At 37.0% G+C, this 25,213-nt stretch overlaps 1 non-coding gene across 1 annotated transcript; it reads right to left on the bottom strand.

Moving 5' to 3' along the window:
- Positions 1-5,623: 5,623 nt before the first annotated feature.
- Positions 5,624-5,730, bottom strand: LOC141699187 (small nucleolar RNA R71). Its single transcript, XR_012565668.1, has one exon. It is a non-coding gene; the product is annotated as a small nucleolar RNA R71 (small nucleolar RNA).
- Between the last annotated feature and the right edge of the window lie 19,483 nt (positions 5,731-25,213).

Here is a 25,213-nt window from a genome sequence, read left to right on the forward strand (position 1 = left end):
TACACTATAAGTGTTATCATTATCAAAGTTATTATTCTTTATAACCCTAGCAGCTCTCGTGATATTTGTTCATCACTGAGAGGTAACAGTTCCATACTGTAACAGAGTTTATTGTTTCAATAAAGTTTGTTTTCTGTTACTTAAGATCTTAAAGTTCGATTTGAGTGTACTATACACTGTATTCACCCCCTCTACAGTGTGTGTGTGACCTAACATGTTATATTTTCTCCACCATAGTGGCCTCCATAAACAGTTGAATGACAGTCTCGCAAGATACCCTCCGTCTCGATATATGGAATACATCTCCTGATGATTTGGTCAGCTCCTTGCCGAAACAAAAATGGCTCATCCCACATGTACCACTTCACCTCATGAAGAAACTTCTTCCTTTGAGAAAAAGACAAGTCTTGAGGCATAATGTTGCTCATAAGGTAGATCACAATGTCTGCGAACCACAATTCTTCCTTTTACACCCCAAACAACTGCTCATCGGGAAAAGACTCATTTATCAATGTCTTATCATATGAAGTCGCACTTGGATATTCTAAACGAGAGAGATGCTCAGCAACTTGATTCTCAGTACCTTTTCTATCCTTGATCTCCAACTCAAATTCCTTAAGTAAAAGAATCCATCGAATCATTCTAGGCTTCGAGTCCTTCTTCGAGACGAGATAGCGAATCGCAATGTGATCAGTGAAAACTGTCACTTTTGTCCCTAGCAAATAAGATCGAAACTTCTCAAAACCGTAGACAATAGCAAATAGCTCATTTTCAGTAGTAGTATAGTTCAGTTGAGCACCATTCAGGGTCTTACTAGCATAGTAGACCACATGAAATATATTGTTCTTCCTTTGCCCAAGAACTGCTCCAACTGCATATTCACTTGCATTATACATCATTTCAAATGGCTCATCCCAATTATGTGCAGTTATGACAGGTGTCGTAATCAAACTCTTCTTTAAGCTCTCAAAAGCAGCTAGACAGTCGTCATTAAACTTGAAGGGGACATCTTTCTCTAGAATATTGCACAAGGGTTTAGAGATTTTAGAGAAGTCCTTGATGAACCGCCGATAGAAACCCGCATGACCAAGAAAGCTGTGGACTCCCTTAACTAAAATTGGTGGAGGAAGATTTTCAATGACCCCCACCTTGGCTTTGTCCACCTCAACACCTTTACTAGAGACCTTGTGCCTAAGAATGTTGCATTGTTACACCATAAAGTGACATTTCTCCTAATTAAGAACCGGATTGGTCTCAACACACCTTTTAAGAACTACACCAAGATTTGGTAAGCACCCGTCAAAAGAATCACCGAACACAAAGAAATCGTCCATGAACACCTCCACATGCTGACCAATTATGTCATAGAAAATGGCCATCATGCACCTCTGAAATGTGGCAGATGCACCACACAACCCAAAAGAAACTCTTCTGAAGGCAAAAGTACCAAATGAACAAGTGAAGGTAGTCTTTTCCTCATCTTCTGGAGCAATGCAAATCTAATTATAACCCGAATAGCCATCCAGAAGACAATAGTATTCATGCCCAACCTACCTGTCAAACATCTGATCAATAAATGAAAGAGGGAAGTGATCCTTCCTTGTGGCCTTATTCAGCTTCCTGTAATCCATAAAAACTCTCCACCCCATGACTGTTCGAGTAGGAATGAGCTCATTCTTTTCATTAGCTACCACGGTGATGCCTCCTTTCTTCGGCACACACTGAACTGGGCTCACCCAAGAACTGTCAGAAATGGGATAGATGATCCCTGCATCTAGCCACTTAAGAATTTCCTTCTTTATAACCTCTTTCATGATCGGATTCAGCCTTCTCTGTTGCTCACCAGTCGGCTTGCTGCCTTCCTCTGGCAGAATTTTATGTATGCAATAAGAAGGGCTGATTCCCTTGATATCTGCTATGGTCCATCAAATTGCCGATTTGAACTCTCTCGGAATTCTCAAGAGATTTTCCTCATCACTAACTGAAAGGTCGGATGCAATAATAATAGGCAAAGTAGATGCATCACCTAAAAATGCATACCTTAAGTGTTCAGGCAAAGGCTTAAGCTCGAGTGTAGGAGCTTCCTCAATAGATGGCTTAAGGTGCTTTGGAGATGTTTTTAGCTCCTCCAATCTAAGAGATTCAAAAGGCATATCCAGCCTTCGCTTCCAAGGAAAAGCATTCAAATACTGCAACTGCTCATCACCTTCATCATCTTCACTATCTGAATTCCCCAACAAGGCCTTTTCTAAGGCATCAGACCTTAGCATTTGATCAAGTTCTGGAGTAACCACAGAATCGACCAATTCCACATTTAAGTACTCCTCATTATCAGTAGGGAATTTCATGGCATTGAACACATTAAAATCACGTCCTAATCCAGTACTTGCATAGTGAGCTCACCCTTCTGCAAATCAATCAAGGTTCGACCAGTAGCCAAGAATGGTCTTCCTAATATTATGGGAATCTTTTTATCCTCCTCGAAATCAAGAATTACAAAGTCAGTAGGAAAAATGAGTTTGTCCACCTTTACCAAGACTACCTCTATAATATCTCGTGGATATGTAATAGAACGATCGGCCAACTACAAGGACATATATATAGGCTTTAAATCAGGTAAATCCAACTTCTTGAAGATAGAAAAAGGCATCAGATTGATGCTAGCTCCCAAATCACATAAACACTTGTCTAAGGACAAGTTTCCGATGGTGCAAGGAATAGTGACACTCCCAGGTGCTTTAAGCTTCGGAGGCAACTTCTGTTACAACACAACACTGCATTCCTCCGTGTGAGCAACAGTCTCTAAGTCATCGAGCTTCACCTTTCGAGAGAGAATACCTTTCATAAACTTCGCATAACTAAGCATTTGTTTAAGAGCTTCACTGAAAGGTATGTTAATATGAAGTTTCTTGAAAACCTCCAAGAACTTAGCAAACTGCTTATCCAGCTTTTGCTTCTGCAGCCTCTTAGGAAAAGGAGGTGGAGGATAGACCTGTTTTTCCCCTGTTTTACCCTCAGGAGGAGTGTTGACAATAGCTTTCTTCCTTGGTTCGACCTCTGCTTCCTTCTGCACATCTTCTTCAGCCACAACTTTAGATTATGGAACTTGAGATTTTTCAGGATTTGCAACCTTCCCAGACTCAATGTGATTGCCTTAACCTCCTCATTAGCTTCCCTCTTTTCTGGCACTTCAGTGTCACTAGGGAGTGTACCAGGTTGTCGATTCAGCAAGGCATTGGCAATCTGCCCAATTTGATTCTCCAAGGTCTTAATAGAAACCGCTTGGCTCTTGCACATGAGCCTCAACTCCTCTAATTCAGATTTTTCATTAGATTGTGGTAGCTGCTGAAGTTGGAGTTGTTGTCTTGGTGCATATTGCGGCTATTAAAAACCAGGATGGTTGTATTATTTTGTTGCATATTGTTGATAAGGCTGTTGCACCGCATTCTGAGTGTTGCTCCAGCTGAAGTTATGATGATTGTGGTTATTGGGATGATACGTGGCTGGAACTGGTGGTTGCGACCTCTGAAAGTTGCTGTTGAGTGGCATTTATGACACTTTATTACGCTCCGTAAAGCTTAGAATTGGTGTAAATGTACTCAAATTGTTGGTGTTTTAATGTGTTTTCTGGTATTTTTGCATTTCAGGCATTATTCTAAGAATCAGGTGAATTAACATTTTTTTGGTGCTAATATGGTGTTAGGATGATGTCCAAAGAATAAAGCTCTGGAAGCCAACTCGATTGCAACAGGAATTAAAGAAATTCAGAAGTTTTTCCAGAAGCACGGCGCGCCCGCGCTGGTCTAGCACGCGGTCGCGCCCGTTTGTCAGAGAGCCAGCGCGGCCGCACTGATGAAGCGCGTGGCCGCGCCGGGTCAGGATGCCAGAATACTGATTCTAGTTGATTTACAATTGGAAGACTTCTATCTTGTATAGGTTGCTATATATACTTAAATAAAGGACGTTTTCTAGGGACGGATACATCAGAGCACAAGGAGAGCCGTAAGAAGACCGTGTTAGCACGATTCAATGAAGTCGAAGAAGATCTTGTTTTTACTTGTTAATATTTGTTCTAAGTTGTAACTTGGATGCTAGTTTCTTATTCGTGAACCTTACTCTCGTTTCATATTTGGTTTTTTATTTATTCAGTATAAAGGCTACGTTTATTATAACATGTTTTCATCAGAACCCACGTTGATGATGAGTCCGATTATGGGCTAATCGTTATCGTGGGGTTCCAGCGGATTTATTTATGGATTTCTTTAGTTAATTTGTTTCGATACCTTAGTGTGTGGTGATTGTATGATAACCTAGTATTGGTTATGCGTATTCGTCTTATGAGCGTCGCGAAATTATAAGATAGTGTGTTAATTCTTAATGAAGCGAAAGTGAATTTAAGGATTTAGAACTTGCCATGCTAGCATAGGTTCATGTGTTATAGTTATGCAATCTTACTAGATCTATGTAATCACGATAGATAACTTGTGCATTAAACCGTTATGTTGTCAAATTCTATAGATATATAGGGTCTCAATATAATTGGTGCCTATTCAGCTTCTATCTCTTTTGTGGATGTCTGGTAGTATGGTATTCGTGTAACGAAAGTTGGCGTTTATCAGTTTCATGTTATCTTTTTAGTGTCATCACCATTACATGCTAAGGTTAAGAACAAAAAGGCTATTGAATGAAGTATTTAATGAAGTTAGAATCCTATGTTTGTCATATATATTAATTCAACCATTCTTATTCTCTTAGTTATAATTCTTAGTTATAATCAAAAACCCAAATTATTATAGTCTTAGCATTGGATAATAGCCATATCATCGGTGCATAAGTGCATAAATTAATTAGTTAACCAAAGTCAGTCTCTGTGGGAACGAACTAGAAATAATTATATATTACTTGTGAACGCGTATACTTGTGTGTATTATTAGCACGTGTTTAGTGAATAACAAGTTTTTGGCGCCACTGCCGGGGACTACAGTGTTAATTTTTTGTTTATGTGTTTGTCATCAGTGATTGTTAAAGTTCATTGACTCGGACATTGTTACTTATCTATTTCCTTGTCTTATTTTAGATACTCTAGCGATCGTGTATGCATACGCGTTCGCGGTCTCGTAAGAGAATACTGGATAAAGCCGAGGAAGAAGTTGTAGTGGTTCGCAGGGAAGTTTTTGAGGACGAAGAGATGGTAGAAGAAGAAGAGAAAATCGAGGAACCAGTTTTAGTAGTGATAGGGGATAAAGCAGAAATTCCTAAGGCTTTGATCGATAATTCTCAGCCTAAGATCAATGATATTCAGTCAAACCTCATCAGACCAGCCATTTTGGCTAACGCTTTTGAGATCAAGTCAAGCACGATTCAGATGATACAGAACTCAGTTCAGTTTGGGGGTTCTCCTACTGAGGACCCCAACATGCACGTCAGGGATTTCATCGAGATATGTGACACTTTTAAGTTCAATGGTGTGACTGAAGATGCTATCAAGCTGCGACTCTTCCCATTCTCTCTAAGGGATAAAGCAAAGTGCTGGTTACATTCTCTACCACCAGGGTCTATCACCACATGGGAGGATTTTTCTCAAAAGTTTCTCACTAAATTATTTCCTATGGCGAAGACTGCTGCAGTCAGGAATGCTCTTACTCAGTTTGCTCAGCAAACTGGTAAATCTCTGTGTGAGGCTTGGGATCGATTTAAGGAGATGCTAAGGAAGTGCCCACACCATGGCATGCCTGATTGGATGATTATAAACTGTTTCTACTATTAATTGGGTGCTACTTTTAGACCCATGCTCGATGCAGCATCAGGAGGAGCCTTGTGGGATAAAAGCTACAATGAAGCTTATGAATTGATTGAACTGACGGCTGCTAATGAATACCAGAATCCTTCTCAAAGAATGACTCAGGGAAAAGTAGCAGGAATTCTGGAGTTGGATGCAGGAACTGCTATAACTGCCCAACTTAAGGCTTTGACGATGAAGGTGGACACTTTGGCCAATTATGGTGTTAATCAAATCACTAGTGTTTGTGAGCTTTGTGTTGGTGCCCATGAGACTGATCAGTGTGCTAATTATAGTGCATCAGCTCAGTTTGTGAGCAATTTTCAGCGATCGTAGCAACCTGTGCCAGCCACTTATCATCCTAACAATCGCAATCATCCTAATTTCAGATGGAGCAACGCACAAAATACGGTTCAACATCCTTATCAGTAGTACCCAGCTAAACAATACAACCCCCTGGTTTCCAGCAACCGCAATATGCACCAAGACAACAATTTCGGCTGTAACAAGCTAATGAAAAATCTGAATTAGAGGAGTTGAAGCTTATGTGCAAGAGTCAAGTTATTTCTATCAAGACCTTGGAAAATCAAATTGGACAAATTGCCAATGCCTTGCTAAAGCGTCAACCTGGTACATTACCTAGTGATACTAAAGTGCCAGGAAAGAGGGAAGCTAATGAGCATGTGAAGGCAATCACTTTGAGGTCTGGAAAGGTTGCGAATCCCGAACAAACTCAAGTTTCGAATGAAGAAGCTAGGGCTGAAGAAGAAGTACAGCAGCCAGAAGCAGAAGTAGTACCAAAGAAGACTACTGTTGAGCACACTCCTCCTGAGGGTAATATAGGGGAGAAACAAATCTATCCTCCACCGCCTTTTCCTAAGCAGTTGCAGAAAAAAAAGCTGGATAAGCAATTTGAGAAGTTTCTGAAGGTGTTCAAGAAACTTCATATCAACATACCTTTCGCTGAGGTTGTTAGGAATATGTTGTGTACTTGATGATAAGCTAAACAAAACACCTTAGTAGATTTAACTTAGTGAATTTTGTAGCACCCGACGGATAATCAATTATAGTCCCGACGGATGATTCAATATAGTCCCGACGGATGACTAATTGATATCCACCGGGTGAGTAACTTATGTAACAATAAGTAATGTAGCACATTTTTGCAAACAACTTTGTATAGATTGTGTAGTAGCTTATGAATCATGTAGACTGCTAGTAGATGTGCAGAATAGGTTGATTAAATATAAATATAAAATGTCTTATAATTCTGCACAAATGAAATGGAGTCAAGTGATAAATTCTACCCGACGGATGATCAACAAAGCTACCCGACGGATGATCAACAAGGCTACCCTTGTACCCAACGAATGATAAATTCAAATATCTGTTGATAGTGACAACACAGTCACATGCGTCGAGTTTTTGTAAAAGGAATGTGGCAACCTGTTTAGCAGGGTTTTGAGAACAAAGAAGCATTACCATTTCCATGTTGTTATGAAGATATTCAAAGATGCTGGAATAGAGTAGTGAAGTAGCATGGTATTAGACTTGATAGGTTTTGTTTTATTATCCTGTCTTATTTCTATGTAAACTTGGTGATATATAAACCAAGTGTAGCAAGTAGAACAAATAACTAAGCAAATACATTTTTAGCAGAGAAACATTTGTAAGCTGTATTCTGTAGAATTTCTCTGTAGTTTGTTTATTCACTTGTAACTGCAGCTGTGAGCTACTTAAGCTTTACAAGGTTCTCTTGATATATATATATATATATGTATATATATATATCTGGTGGACACATTCAAATCCACCAGAAAGTTTTAAAGACTTGTGTTTTTATTACTTTACATTTGATTATTTTAACTCTGTATTCCGCACTTTGCAAATCAAACAGTTAGATATAAATTGAGTTGGAACCATTTTTCATAAATCTCAAAAAGAAGACAAAATTACATTCAACCCCCCCTTCTGTAATTCTTGTTGTATTGTTAGGGAATAACAATTGGTATCAGAGCAAGCTCTTGAAGTACAAAGAGTTTAAAGATCACAACATAACAACAAGATGAACAAGAAGGATGTTGGAGTGAAGATTCCATTTCTGGACAAAGACAATTATCACCACTGAAAGGTGAAAATGCACCCACATCTTCTTTCTCAAGATGAGGCCTGTGTGGATTGCATAGAAAGAGGTCCTCATGTGCCAATGAGAGCTGCAACAGGCAATGAACCATCTATTCCCAAGCCTAGACATGAATGGTCAGATCCTAATATTGAGCAAGTCAGGAAAGACAAAAAGGCCATGACTATATTATTCAATGGATTTGATGGTGATATGTTTGATAACATCATCAACTGCAAAACAACCAAGGAGGTTTGGGATACAATTCAGATTATCTGTGATGGTACTGAGCAAGTAAGGGAAAATAAGATGTAGCTGCTAATTCAGCAATATGAGCATTTTCATTGTGAAGATAGTGAGTCTCTCACTGACATTTTTAGTAGATTTCAAAAATTACTAAATGTTCTGAAGTTGCATGGAAGATTCTATCAGACAAAAGACTCCAATCTCAAGTTCCTTAGATCTCTTCCAAAGGAATGGAGACCAATGACAGTCTCACTGAGAAATTCTTAGGATTACAATGAGTTTACCTTGGAGAGACTGTATGACATCCTGAAAACTTATGAGCTTCAAATAGAGCAAGATGAGAGGATGGAGAAAGGAAGGAAGAAAGGAGGGTCCATAACACTGGTTGCTGAGTTGGAGAAAGAGAAAGAGGTGAAGGTAGAAGCTGTTGAGTCTACTACAAAGGTCTGTGAAAACAAGGGCAAGGGGCTGGTAGCTGAAAATGAAGATTCTTTGAGCCAAGATGATATGGATGATATTGATGAACATCTTGCATTTCTTTCCAGAAGATTTTCCAAGCTCAAGTTCAAAAAGAACTTTGGAGCAGCTAAGCCAAGTAGAAACATGGTGGATAAATCAAAATTCAAATATTTCAAATGTGGCTTAGTAGGGCATTTTGCCAGTGAGTGTAGAAAGTTAGATTCCAACAAAAAGAAGTTTGAGCCTGTTGACTACAAACAGAAATATTTTGAGTTGCTCAAGCAAAAGGAAAGGGCTTTTATTACACATGATAATGACTGGGAAGCTGATGGATTGGATGAAGATGAAGATGTGAGTTATGTCAATCTAGCCCTGATGGCCAAATATGATGGAACAGAAATAAGTTCTTCAAGTAATCAGGTAAACACCACTAACCTAGCACATTTATCTAAAGCTGAGTGTAATGATACTATTAATAACATGTCTACAGAATTATATCACTTGCATGTTACACTTAAGTCCCTCACTAAGGAAAATGCTAAAATTAAAGAAAACAAGTTGTTTTTAAGTGAGAGGAATAATGTGCTAGAGTCTCAGTTTATTGAACTTGAAAATTTGAGAATTGAATGTAAGATTTCTAATGATGAATTAACTGAGTCCTTGAAGAAAGAAGAGATTTTGAAGAAGCAGCTTGAACGAGAACAGGAAGTGATTAAAGCATGGAAATCATCCAGAGATGTCCATGCTCAAATCCATAAGGTTCAAGGGATTGAGTCCTTCTGTGATGCAGCCTGGAAAAAGAGAAAGGAGAAGCTGGAATCCAATTTGGTTGAAGGATTGCTAACAGATGTAGACTCGATGGATGATGAGAGTCATCCGTTGAATGACCAAAAGGATTATCCATCGAATAACATAAATCCTCATCCGTCGGCTGTGAGTAAACCTGTGAGCAAAGCCAAACTTGTCAAATTAAATGAGAAATATGGATCAGTTTCCAAAAACTTTGTTCCAGGAGAATCAAGTCAAGTGAAGAAGGAGAAGAAAGTGAATGTTGGTCATCTGTCCATCAAACGATTGAATAACAGATTAGAAAAGATAGAGGTTAAAACAGAAACTAAAAAGAAAAACAATAGAAATGGGAAAGTAGGGATTAACAAACATAACAACTAGACACCTGATAAGTATGCTCCAAGAAAAATTTGTGTTAAGTGTGGTAGTGTTAATCACTTATCTATTAATTGCAAATTTTCCATGCCTACTCCTATATATGTATCCTCTTCCTTTCCCAACATAAATGCCATACCTTCGATGCCTATGAATGCTATGTCTGCACAGAATATGAATGCACAATTTGCTAATATGCCGTTTGCACCTAATCCTTATTATGCTGTATTTAATATGCCTCAAATGCCATTTAGCATGCCTTACTGGAATAACATGTTTGTAAATAGCATGCCTTTTCCTGTCAATCAAAATGTGCATGATAATTCTGTTTTAATGACTGGTTTCAAAGGTCCAACTCAAATGACTAAGGATGAATCAGATATCCCCAAGACAAATGAAATTAAGCCTAAGAAACCAAAGAAGGAAGCTAACAAGGCAGGACCCAAGGAAACTTGGGTACCAAAATCAACTTGATTTGATTTTGATGTGTCCAGGGAAGCAGAAAGAATCTTTGGTACCTAGATAGTGGTTGTTCAAGGCACATAACTGGAGATTCTACCCTGCTCACAGAGTTTAAGGATAGAGTTGGCCCAAGTATTACTTTTGGAGATGACAACAAGGGTTATACTGTGGAATATGGCTTGATTTATAAAGACAATGTCATCATTGAGGAGGTTGCCTTGGTGGATGGTCTCAAGCACAATTTGTTGAGTATCAGCCAGCTTTGTGACAAAGGAAATTCAGTAACCTTCAATTCAGAAGCCTGTGTTATGATTGATAAAAGGAGCAACAAAGTGGTTCTTACTGGAGTGAGACAAGGAAATGTATACCTAGATGACTTCAACTCATCAAATGCAAAATCTGTCACTTGCCTTCTCAGTAAAACAAGTCAAGATGAAAGTTGGCTGTGGCACAAGAAGCTGTCCCATACAAACTTCAAGACCATGAATGAGCTTGTCAAGAAAGAACTGGTTAGAGGTATTCCTCAAGTGGAGTTTTCAAAGGATGGTCTATGTGATGCCTGCCAAAAGGGAAAGCAGATTAAAGCATCATTCAGAAAGAAGTTTGATTCAACAATTGAAGAACCTTTGCAATTGCTACATATGGATTTGTTTGGACCAGTCAATGTGTTGTCCATCTCAAGGAAAAGATTTTTTCTAGTAATTGTAGATGATTTCTCAAAGTTCTCTTGGACATATTTCCTAAAGTCTAAAGATGAGGCTAGTGAAATCATCATCAATCACATAAGGCAAGTCAACAATCATCCAGATTTCAAAGTTAGAAGAATCAAGAGTGACAATGGAATTGAGTTCAAGAATTCTGTAATGAGAACATTTTGTGAAGAGAATGGAATTATACATGAGTTTTCAGAAGCAAGAACTCCACAAAAAATGGAGTAGTGGAAAGAAAGAACAGATCTCTTATTGAAGCTGCAAGAACAATGCTTGAAGAATCAAAGTTACCAACATATTTCTGGGTTGAAGCTGTGAATAATGCCTGCTACACTCAGAATATTTCTTTGATTAATCAAGCAAAGTGTATGACACCCTATCAATTGTTCAAGAACAAGAAACCAACTCTAAATTTTCTTCATGTCTTTGGCTGCAAATGTTATATCTTGAGAAATCAGACTGATCAACATGGGAAGTTTGATACTAAAGCAGATAAAGGAATTTTTGTTGGATATGTTGTGGGAAAAGCATATAGAGTCTACAATCTGAGAACCAACATTGTTATGGAATCAATACATGTTGTGTTTGATGATAAAAAGATTGAAGGACTGCAAGATGAAGATTCCCATGAGAGTCTCAAATTTGATAATGTAGAGATGGTTAGTGATGACAGTGATGATGAGAGTGATCAGGAAACAATGGCAAAGGATAATGCAGAAAAATCTACTACTAATGAACCACATAATTCAACATCTGTCGAGTTGCAAAATGCTTCATCTGTCGGGAGACAATCAGCTTCATCCGTCGGAATTCAAAATGCACCATCCGTCAAGTCTTCAAAAGAAGCTGAAAGTCAGAATGGATCACTTACAGAAAGTTCCCCTTTCTCAAATCAAAAATCCATAAACTCAGGGGGAGTTTCTAATAATCAAAACTCAGTGACACATCAAGACAACAATGAGGCCTCTTCATCTAGAGTTAACCTACCTCAACAAAGAAACTGAACAAAAGATCACCCATTTGAGCTCATCATTGGTGATGTATCTTCTAGAGTTCAAACAAGGAGAGCAACTCAAGAAGAATGTCTATAAAGCAGCTTCCTATCTAAGGAAGAACCAAAGAAGGTAGAAGAAGCTTTATTGGATCCTGATTGGATTTTAGCTATGCAGGAGGAGCTAAACCAATTTGAAAGGAATAAAGTATGGAAGCTGGTACCCAAACCTAAAGGAAAGAATTCAATTGACACCAAATGGGTATTCAGAAATAAGATGGATAAAAATGGCATAGTGGTCAGGAACAAAGCTAGATTGGTTCCTAAGGCCTATTGTCAACAAGAAGGAATAGATTTTGATGAAACTTTTGCTCCTGTTGCAAGACTTGAAGCCATCAGAATTTTCTTAGCCCATGCAGCCCATGCCAATTTCAAGGTCTATCAAATGGATGTCAAGAGTGCTTTTCTAAATGGAGATTTGGAGGAGGAAGTATATGTCAGTCAGCCTCTTGGTTTTGAAGATCCAAATATCCCAAATCATGTCTACTATCTCTTGAAAGCACTCTATGGACTGAAGCAAGCACCTAGAGCCTGGTATGATACTTTATCAAAGTTCCTTTTAGAAAATCACTTCACAAGAGGTACTGCAGATAAAACTCTATTATTTAGAAATGTTAATGGCTCTAGTATACTTGTTCAAATTTATGTAGATGATATTATATTTGGCTCTACAGATGAGAAACTTTGCAAAAATTTTGCCAAATTGATGCAAAGTAAGTATGAAATGAGCATGATGGGAGAACTAAATTACTTTCTTGGTTTGCAAGTTAAGCAAGTTAGTGATGGAATATTAATTAGTCAAACTAAATACATTCATGATCTTCTAAAGAAGTTTGATCTAATAGATTGCATATCTGCAAAAACTCCCATGGCCACTGCAACTAAGCTTGAATTAAACACTACTGAAAAGTATGTGGATATTTCAAGTTATAGGGGCATGGTTGGCTCACTTTTGTACTTAACAGTTAGTAGGCCAGATATAAAGTTTGCTACTTGTCTTTGTGCTAGATTTCAGGCTGACCCTATAGAATCTCACTTGGTAGCTATTAAGAGAATTTTCAGATATCTCAAGGGAACAACAAAACCTGGCAATTGGTACCCTAGAGATTCTGGTTTTGATCTAACTGGTTATTCGGATGCAGATTATACAGGTTATAAAATAGATAGAAAAAGTACAAAAGGAACCTGTTAATTTCTAGGGAACAAGCTTGTGTCCTGGTTCAGTAAAAAGCAAAATTCAGTCTCTACGTCTACAGCTGAAGCTGAATATATTGTTGCTGGCAGTTGCTGTGCACAAATTTTGTGGATGAAAAATCAACTGTTGGACTATGGTCTACAAGTGGATAGGATTCCCATTTTCTGTGATAACACAAGTGCAATTACCATCACTGAAAATCCAGTACAACATTCAAGAACAAAGCACATAGACATCAAGTACCACTTCATAAGGGAACATATGATGAATGGTACTGTGGAGCTTCATTTTGTTCCTAGTGAAAAACAACTTGCAGATATATTTACCAAGCCACTTGATGAATCCACCTTTTCAAGGTTGATAAGTGAGTTAGGTATGCTAAATTATTCTTGAATTATTTCAGATATTTTTGCAAGTCTTAATGCATCCATAAATTTAATTGATTTTTCTGTTTTGGATGAAATTTTGGCTAAGTTAAAATTTACATTCAAACAGATGCTTATTATCCATCGAGTTTGATCATCCATCGGAATACAACTTGTCATTAAAATCAGTTATTTTTCTGGAATATTTTATAACTCGACGGATAACTGATTTATCCTCATCCGTCGAATTGTCTCGATCCTAGCCGTTAATTCTCTGAACATTATCCATCGAGTATACTTACAGTTTGTAAGCATGACACGACGGATAAGTGACAGAATTTTTCCAGTTTATTTATTTTTAAACGGCTATTTTGGGCAATATTTATTAGTTACTTTATTTTACTTTATTATTGCTGTCAGTTATTTTCTGAGATAGTGTAAAAACAAATTCACTTTTATTCAATTCTTTTATCATTCTCAAGAATCAAATTGCTCTTACTTCTTTCTTCTCTCAAAAGAAAATTTTCTCTCTGCAAATTCCAAACCTCTAACAATGGCACCTGTAGTCAAAATCATGTCTCAAACTGGTTATATCTATGAGAAAAACAACTTCTCAGCTTTGGTGAACAAGGAGATTCAACACTCTGGTGATTATCACAAAATGATGGATTTTGTGAGGAACTGTAAACTCAACTATGCCATGCTGGAATCACCCACCATTTACTGTGAGGTTGTTGAAGAGATATGGACAACTGCAGTATACGACTCGACAGACAAGACCATCACATTCACTCTGAAAGGTAAGTAGTTCTGCATAAATAGTGATATTGTTAAAGTATGCTTCAAGATTCCTGATAACACTGTAACTGCTCCATACACAGACACTACCATTATTATTATGCTTAATTCCATGGGCTATGCACTCACTACTTCTAAATTAAGTGAAATTAGGAGGTTGGGTCTTAGAAAAGAATGGAGTTTTGTTAGGTCCCAATATGTTTGTAGAAGGGGGGGTTGAATACAAACTATACCGTTTAATCAAATTTAATGCGGAATAAAAAAAGTGAAACACAATTCAAGTTAAATAAAACTATTATTAAACTTGAAAGGTGTTATAACAACGGTATCGTTTACAAGGGATTAATCTCAAATAAATTATCACAAATCTAGAATAAATTCGACATGAACTTTTTCTATTTTTACAATAAAAAGGATCAAATGCTAGAAGCAATTTGAGATTAAGTTCTAGGGATTTTGATCCGCTAGATAGTTACACAAGAACAAGAGAATGATTTCCAGTGGTTTAGATTTAACTTTAATAGCTAGAAATTAATGATCTTGAATTCAGCAGTTGAAGATTAAATATTTTGTGCAGCTCTGTTCTTTCTGTTCTTGAGTAGTTGAGTGTGTAAAAAAGAATGTTGTAGGTTCTCTGTCTTTTAAAAAAATGAAGGGCAGTAGCAATTGTATTGGAGAGACAATCCAAGGCTTGGCAAGACAATCCACCAAACCACCATGAATTTCGGTGAGATAAAAGATTGAACTAGCAAGACCATCAAACTAAACTGGCAAGACAATTCTCCTCCCTGCTAGAACTTTCGGTGATACAATTAGAAATGACCTGGCATGACAATCGGTATGACAATCTGGATTGTCATGCCAGTTCAAGTTTAATTGTCTTATTGAATTAAAACCGATTTTAATGCAATTACACTTCTGAAAATCAATAATATTAATTCAAAATTAATTAATCAATTAATTCAATTAATCAATAAATTAATCTTTGCAGATATAATTTATTTTCTTAATTAAATTCTATGACTTAATTAATTAATAGAGAATTAATACTACTCTTGAACTGCAACCATTCTTCTTAAAATCTTCTAAAAATTATGAATCAGTTCCACCACTTCAATGTTGACACTCGATGTACTGTCTGGTTCATGAGTGACTAACTTTTGTGATGTTTTTTTATATCTTGACTTTAATAACTTGATTTTCTTCAGATTAAATCCCTGTAATTATTTGATACCCTGACAAGATCTCTGTCACTTGATTAAATCCACAATCTTGATTTATATCACTGAGCCTTGATCAATTTCTTGACCTTCTTCCAGTGAAGTAATTCCTCAAGTCTATAGATGAACATTATTTCTGAATCCTTTGACAAATGTTACTTTGTCAGATCTCTTTGACGATAGATCCAATATTTACTTGTTACATTCTTATTTGAGTTGAGTTAAATCCTCGAATAAACAAATAGACTATGACATATGCCTTTGAATCTCCCCCTATTTGTTCGTTAGACAATAACAACAAATACCTAGAGGATAACTCAACTAACAAATAAGAGAAAGATGTAAACATAAATGCAAAGTAAATAGCAGAAAAGTTCTGGATTATATTTAACATTTTCCAGATTCCAAATAGATGTTCCTCTTGACTGAACATATCTTCAAGTAGTTTCATCTTCTTTTGTACAACCACATTTCTTGTTGAGAAGAACATATCTCTCTTGCTTCTCCCCCTATGAGAATCAACTGCTTAAAGGAGATCACCTTCATTTACCACATCTCCCGTACAATAGGATCCGCAAATAAAAACCAATGGTACTCCCCTTTTGGAAAACAGCTTCTTCCCTTACTAGGAAATCACCTTGTGTTTACCACCTCTCCCGTACAATAGGATCCGTAGTTACAAACAACAATGGTGTGGTGTAGTGTACATGTGCTTTACCTTTTTCTTCCTCCTTGCTATTTCTCCCCCTTAGTTGAGGAATCCTCCAAACTATTACTTAAGCTTTTATCTCCCCCTAGAGAAGGAATGTAGGCCATTGTCTGAAGGAGTTCTCATATTTCACTTGGTTGGAAAAGAAATAACAAGTAGTTTCTCTTTCTTCCTCACTGTGAGTGTGTGATTCTGTATAGTGTACCTCACATGTGTTTCATTCTTCTCTCCACTCATGTTTACACTCATTCTTACAAGTGTATCACTCCTCTCATAGCTCCAAAATTCAGCTCTACCTGCAAGGAAAATCACCTTAGCCATCCTTAAGGAGGTCACATGTGGTGCAGTGGGAGTTTGCAAATCTCCATCCTCGTTAGACTCGTCAGATAAATCTGAGTCATAATCTACAAGTTGCTAGTTTCCCTTTTAGGGTTCCAAATTTGAACTCTGGGAAGGTAAACAATGATCCAAAGAATTTAGCATAAAGATCAAATTTCCCTTCTAATGTTTGTGAAGACATTTCCTTGTGATTCATTAGGTAATATCTAAATCATTGTCAACAAGTTGCCGATATGCGCCTATGTCAGATCCACTATCCATAGATGCATCCAGGGGATTTAAGCCTGGGGAGGTAGACACTGACCATTGACATATGGATTTTGGATCAGTATCCTCTCCTAACACCTGTAAAGGCAATTGGTCCATTAAAGAACCTTGAACAATCGAATCTGACCTTAAAATGGTCGAAATTCTTGTTTCCGTCAACTCCTCCTTTATATGTGTAACCTTTCCTTGTGTATCAAGAATTGTTTATGTTTGAGGTGGTGACACTAAATCGGATACCCTGGACGACAGGCAAATTTCAATAGACGCACCCTGTTGAGAGGATGAATCTAGTAACTATTTTTATTCCTTTTCAGCCATTACATCTTTTTGAGAAGATGTATGGGGGCTAGTAGTTGTCTCGGTTTAAATACTACTCATCTTTGTAGGAGACAGAGCTGCTGGGTTGACTTCAGAACCTTCCTTATGTGGTGCACTAAGGCATTATCTCCCTCACGCTCATTCATACTTCATTTTAGTGGTAAGAGAGTGTTGGTTGGTTCTGTTTCTGTGTTTGTCTTTACAGTCTGGGATAGAAGTTGTGGGTTTTCAACCTCATGACTGTCAATAAAAGAAGGCCATTGGAGGCTGAACCTGTATCACAGAACATATGGCAATAGAGAGATAAAATGTACTTAAGATCTATAATGAATGAAAATTATACATTTTAATCTTTTGAGAGAAATGATGTACAATAGTGATTTCAAAAGATTTTAATAAAATAAGAAATCACTAATGTAGAAAGAAGTTTGATTTTCTCCTAAAATTGTTCGAGTGCACAAGTCTGTTTGTAGACCAACATATAACATTATCAATGATAACATTTCCAGCTTGCAAACAGCCATATCCCTCAGTTAAACCTTTGTTGTTATCTCCAAAGGTAACCACTGGGCCAGCTTTCTCAACCATATTTGATAGCAGGGCTCTATCTCCGGTCATATGTCTTGACGATCCGCTGTCAAGAATCCACACTACCGGTTCCACCTGTTTACTGCCCTGCACTACAAATGGATTAGACCTTCTTTGAAACCCAAGCTTGGTTGGGTCCGTCATACTTGTAAAATTGGTCTTTGCCAGGCAAAATAACATTCTTAATTTTTATGTTCTCAACTTTCTCAATGACTGGACATTTGACCTTGTAAATAGCCTTGACAAATTTCTGATTAGGCTTAGGCACAAATGTCTCCTTTCTAGCCTTAGGAGGACTAGCAGTCTTAGACCTATCATGCTTCCTATTATTCACATGTTGACGAGGAGTAGTCTTATCACTAGAAACATGCTTACCATTAAAATAAGCATACATCAAATTAAAAGCACAAGACATACAATTAGGAACACCACATACTTTATGAGAGGGATTAATAATAGGCAAATTATGCATGGTAGACATGGCATTTTTGTTATCCAACTCATGTGTGTCTGAGTTAGTCTCAGTTCCTTTCACAACTTTGACTGGAACTTTTGACACATTTTGCTTGGAAACAACCTTCTCATTAGCTAGATTTTTAGCACGTATTTCTTCTTGAATAATAAAGGAGGTCTCATCAAATGGTTCAACAATTGATTTTTTATAGAGGGGTTTATCAACACCCTTAAGCACATGTGATACTTCCCTGCCTTTAGCACAGACATGAGGAGAGGAGTTTATGCCTAATTCTCCAATAGCAACATTATAATCAAAACCTATTCCAGATGTTTGATTAATAGCTTGCTTACTGTAGAACTCTTTAGCCTTCGAACAAGAATTAAAGTAAGCTTTAACCTTAGTCTCAAGACCGGTGATCTTGTCTTTGAGAATAGTTTCGAGTTGTATATAACAGTTAACTCTATTCTCTAGAAAAGATACTTGTTCTTTTAAATTGTCTTGATTAATGTGCACAAGTTTTAATTCATTGACCTATTTCTCAAGGTCTTTGATCTGTTGAATTAACAGTTCATTATCACCGCGAGCACAATCTAAGGAACCTCCTAGATGATAAACTAATTCAGAATCAATAAATTTTACCTCTTTTCTTGACGATGAAGTATTTCCATCAATAGCCATAAGAGCAAGATTTCCATCTTCTTCATCTTCACTATCAGTATCATCCCAGCTTCTTCCCTTTGCCAGATAAGCCCTTTCAGAGTTACTCTTCTGATTTGAATTATAAGAGTTCTTCCTTACTTACTTTGGCTTCCTGCATTCTGTGGCAAAGTGTCCTAACTCATTGCAGTTAAAGCATCGAATGGTGCTCCGATCAACCATCCCTGTTTTGTATCCACCACTGCTGGTGTTAGAGGATGAAGATCCACCTTTCTGGAATCTGTTGTAGTTGGACTTGTACTTGAAGTTGGGATTTCTCTTGAATCTCACATTGGAGAATCTCTTGACAATCTGGGCCATTGACTCATCTTCCAATTGCTCCAGCTCTTCCAAGGAGTAAAAATCATCACCGTATTGATTTGTAGTAGGAGGATCATATTCTGCTACTATCACATTTTCCTCAGCCTTGGAAGACTATACCATTCTCTCTGACTGTTGAGATTGTTGTTGACCTTCAGCTACTAGAGTATTAGACGTGCTGACCACTCTACCTTTCCCGTAGACTTCCTTCTGCTGAATCTGCTCCAACTCATAGGTTTTTAACACACCATAGAGCCTTTCCAAAGAAATCTCACTCAGATCTCTCACTTCTCTTATGGCAGTGATTCTATGTTTAAGATGAGTTGGTAGTGTTAAAAGGAACTTTTTGTTGACCTCCCTTAATGAATAATATTTTGCATTTATGTTCAGGTTGTTGATCAATGCATTGTACCTCTCAAACACTTCAGTAATTCCTTCTCCTGGATTGGATTTAAAATGTTCATACTCAGAGGTTAGGATCTCTAACTTGTTCTCCCTAACTTCCTATGTGCCTTCATTAATCACCTCAATAGTTTCCCAGATGTGTTTGGAATTTTTACAGTTCATCACATGTCTGTTCATCAAGGGATCAAGGGAATCAACTAAAATTAATTGAAGGCTGGCATCCAAGGAGGCTTCTTCCTTTTCAGCAGGAGAAAAATCCTCAAGATCTTTTGCATAGGTTCTAGCTTTGGTAATTACAACATCATCTTCTATAACCTCTGGTTCAATAACCATCGGAATTTTTGGACCCTTCTTTAACAAGTCCAGATATTTGCGATTTGTAACTGGTAAAAACAAGAGCATCTTCTTCTTCCACATAATATAATTTTCTTTATGAAACAGTGGAATTTTAACGGTTCCAACTTTTCGTGAAGTCATTATGAATTTTTAAATAAATAAAAATTCAAGGAGTTGAAAAATCACAAAAGTCTAGGATCTTGATTTGTTCGTTAATCAAAAGGCTCTGTTACCAATTGTTAGGTCCCAATATGTTTGTAGAAGGGGGGGTTGAATATAAACTATACCGTTTAATCGAATTTAATGCGGAATAAAAATAGTGAAACAAAATTCAAGTTAAATAAAACTATTATTAAAATTGAAAGGTGTTACAACAACGGTATCGTTTACGAGGGATTAATCTCAAATAAATTATCACAAATCTAGAATAAATTCGACATGAACTTTTTCTATTTTTACAATAAAAAGGATCAAATGCTAGAAGCAATTTGAGATTAAGTTCTAGGGATTTTGATCCGTTAGATAGTTACACAAGAACAAGAGAATGATTTTTAGTGGTTTAGATTTAACTTTAATAGCTAGAAATTAATGATCTTGAATTCAGCAGTTGAAGATGAAATGTTTTGTGCAACTCTATTCTTTCTGTTCTTGAGTAGTTGAGTGTGTAAAAAGAATGTTGTAGGTTCTCTGTCTTTTAAAACAACGAAGGGCAGTAGCAATTGTATTGGAGAGACAATCTAAGGCTTGGCAAGACAATCCACTGAACCACCATGACTTTCGGTGAGACAAAAGATTGAACTAGCAAGACTATCAAACTGAACTAGCAAGACAATTCTCCTCCCTGCTAGAACTTTCGGTGAGACAATTAGAAATGACCTGGCATGACAATCGGTATGACAATCTGGATTGTCATGCCAGTTCAAGTTTAATTGTCTTATTGAATTAAAACTGATTTTAATGCAATTACACTTCTGAAAATCAATAATATTAATTCGAAATTAATTAATCAATTAATTCAATTAATCAATAAATTAATCTTTACAGATATAATTTATTTTCTTAATTAAATTATATGACTTAATTAATTAATAGAGAATTAATACTACTCTTGAACTGCAACCATTCTTCTGAAAATCTTCTAAAAATTATGAATCAATTCCACCACTTCAATGTTGACACTCGATGTACTGTCTAGTTCATGAGTGACTAACTTTTGTGACGTTTCTTCATGTCTTGACTTTAATAACTTGATTTTCTTCAGATTAAATCCCTATAATTATTTGATACCCTGACAAGAGATTCACTTGATTAAATCCACAATCTTGATTTATATCACTGAGGCTTGATCAATTTCTTGAACTTCTTCCAGTGAAGTAATTCCTCAAGTCTGTAAATGAACATTGTTTCTGAATCCTTTGACAGATGTTACTTTGTGAGATCTCTTTGATGATAGATCCACTATTTACTTGTTACATTCTTATTTGAGTTGAGTTAAATCCTCGAATAAACAAATAGACTATGATATATGCCTTTCAAGTTTCTTGTGTGATGTAGTAACTAAGGTGTTTTCTGATAAAATTAGTAACTTTGACTCTGTAAATACTTCTATGCTTAACATGCTTTACATGTTAGTTACTGATAAGTATTTCAATTTCAGTGACTTAGTTCTGTTTGAGTTAGGCTTTAAGTTAGGAGAGATCAACAAGAGAGGTAGAAGTGTCTATTATGCTAGATTTTTCACGATGCTTGCTAACCATCTTATTGAGAATATTGTGATTCAGAACCCAACCAACAAGCTGAATTGTTGGGTTCAAGAAAGAAGGATAATTACAGATCTTAATAGAGCAGATCATCACAAGGAGGTACCCCTATTCTACTTTCCAGTAATGGAGGGACCTCGAGTAAGTGATGTAATTTATACCGTCTCCACCCTTCCATCCTTACAAATTTCTTTGCTTTCTAGTGTAGCTATAGTATCTGTACCAATGACCAAATAGATACCTACCCAAGCTACCAAACCAACAAAAGTTTCTGAATCCAAGCTAAGAAAGCCCCCTCTGATTTCTTTCAAAAGAAAAGAAATCAGTTGTAAAATCCACTAAAACCAAAGAGGGGAGTGTGAATGTGGGAAATAAAGGTGAGGGACAGGCTGAAAATCAAAGAAGCCCTAAGGATAAGGTTGGAGAGGTGAGTGTTTCCCAGCCTAGCCACACTGCATTTTCTCAACAAACTGTAGTGCTTAAAAAGGATTCAAGCTCATTACTAGTTGCATCCTCCCAAAAGGATGTGACTATTGAACAAAGCTCTCAGGCAAGAGCACAGGCCAAGAGGTAAGGGTCACAAGCTCACCCCAAACTTATACTAGAAAGAAGAAACCAAAAACCCTTCGGGATGCACAGGGTTCACACACCGTGCAAACTGGTGCAAAAGACCCACTCACTACACCTTCTCACAGTCAGGTTGTAACACCCCCAGATCCGGGGTCAGGGATCCGGGTCGTCACGGTCTTTCTTTCCACATTATCACTTAACTTAATTAATAATAAATAACCTCATGATGTGACCCCACACTAACACACACCACAACACGTTATAGTCTCAGAGATGAAATTGAAATAAGTACAAGTCCTTGAATCCACAATTTAAGAGTTATTAGAACCCAAAATGATTACTTGATAAGTTTACAGTTAATTGTCATTATCTGTCACAAGTTATAATTATACATAATTGATTCCCAAAAGTAGAATGCCTGATCTACAAATAGATCTACCTCTGCAGCTATAGCAGCTACGACATCAACGGGAAGACGCGGGACGCTTCCCACTCGCTTGCGCTGGGTCTGCTTGAGTCTGGCCATCTTTCCAAACTGTTGTTGTGTGATGAAGAAATGAAGCAAGAGTGAGCATTACAGCTCGCAAGATAATATATAAGTGTAAACGGTAATGCAAGTATCTAAATAGATAACTTACTAGAAACCTTTAACAAGTGTAAGGTAATTACTTACTGGATATAAGCTTAAAGGAAGATGAAGTTACCAATTACTTCACTATACTTATACCATTTTAGAAACCTACTTGAACTACCACTGTTCAAAGTATAATAAGTTTTCGAAGGTTTATTATATAAATGAAACTACAATATAAGACTTGACCAGATTCAATCTTTGAAATATTGTTTAATGGAAATGAAGTTACGAGATACTTCATTCGATGGAAACACCATTATAACTGTTTGACCATGTCAATGCTTCGGCAACCACCCATCTGTAACCTTTCGATCGAGATGCTCCGGGTAGTGTTGCAGAAATATCCAACTGGATGATGAACTCATTACCGGAGTTTGCCATGCCAGGAAGACCACTTACGATGATCAGTCGCAGTAGTGCAACCCCACCATTTTCTACATGTAAAGGAGAACCTGTCAGATTTACTTGTCACTCGAACACTGGACTCCTAAGGAATGGACCGTCTTAGCGGAACTTTCAGGCCATTTGGGCCAATATAATAAGGCTGGGTCGGCGCCACTCGACCACTTACGCTACTCGACCACTTACGCCACTCCTAGTTCAGATGAAATCCATGACTCTGAAACGTAAAGCTTGTCCCCCCTTTACCCAAGTAGAAACTCGTTGATACGGCTCCACCAAGAAGTCGTATCTAGTTGGAAACGAAAACTCATCGATATTTCCCAGGCGGTGCCTGTTAATGGATTAACTTGTTCTAAGAATTTTACTTCCCGAGTGTTGGGTAAGTAATCAAAAACTTTTTTATCAAAACAGCAACCTTATTGCGAATATAAAATACACCACAGAGCCGGATCCCTCAGGTTTTGAGTGAGTATTTAAATCCCCTTCGAAAGGAGGATCTTAAATATAAAAATGAGTTTTGGGATCCGCCCTAACTTTTAAAATCATTTTGAAGACTCGAAAACATTTTTAAGAATGTTTGGAGTAATGCTGATTTAATGAAATAAATCAGTCCTGATAGATTAGAAAATATCTAAATATTATTATTTAAATAATACACCCATAAAGGATAATCTTTATAAAAATAATTTGAAGTACAAGTTTTTAAAACTCATACTTGAAATGAATAACAAACAACCAAAGATATACTTATACGAAAGTACGATCTTTATTTGAATAATCGAAAATAAGTTTGATTATTGAAATATTATTCTTTAATAAAATAAAGAATATTATTTAGTAAATAAGCGGAGTCATAAGTCCTCGAATGAATATTCAAAGTAATATTCATTAATAAAATAAAGATATCAAATAAACCTTATTCGATTAATAGTTTTGAAAACTATATCTATATATATATAAATATATATATAATATACTCGGAAACATCGACTCCCGGTTTTGGAAAAATGTTCACCTTTGGGTCCCCTATACTAAGGGTATACGCAACTACTGCTTATCTCTAGTATAGGTATTATGCAGCTTATAAGCATTGGAATCAACAGTTAGATATCAATATCATGAAAAAGGCATGCATATAAACCATATCAGCATGCTCCAATATATCGCAAGATTTTGCTAATTAACCGTCATGCATCTATCACAAGATAATGCATATACATATATACATCACGACAACAATATAACGGGTAGAAAACTTGCCTGAGCGACTGGGGGTGATAAAAGGCTTGGGACGAGTCTGGTAACCTATAAACAACATATAAGTTGGAATTAAACCAAAGTCGCTTAAGAATCTATACTTTAACCAATTAGACCCTAACGTTCGTCTTTGCGCTTAACGATTCACTTAAGTCGCTCGAGTACCCTCGGCTCCACCATTTGTAATAAATTAACCATTAAGAGTTTTAAGGCGATTCTTTCGCGAGTACCCTACCAACTGCCTAAAACACTTTACATAATTGTTTTATACTCCAATTAGTCATTTAAGGGCCTTAACCAAGGTTTCAAAGTAAGGCGAGGGGTAATGGTTCGGTCGCGAAGCGCCATTACTTAAAACGGTCGTTTCTCCTAAACCGTACATCGGATTCAAGCGACCCACATATCAAAACGAAGCTCGTAACATGAGCTATCTAATCATGGCAATGGTCAAAACCTAACAGTGAGTTCACGGGTCCTGATGTTAAGAACAAAAGTAGTCTAAGGTAAATCGGGCATTACGACGGCTATATTTACGCGATTGCCAAATTTTATACTACTCCAAATCAATCCACAATCAACCCAC

This window comes from Apium graveolens, chromosome 11, assembly GCF_009905375.1.
Source record: "Apium graveolens cultivar Ventura chromosome 11, ASM990537v1, whole genome shotgun sequence".
NCBI lineage: Eukaryota > Viridiplantae > Streptophyta > Magnoliopsida > Apiales > Apiaceae > Apium > Apium graveolens.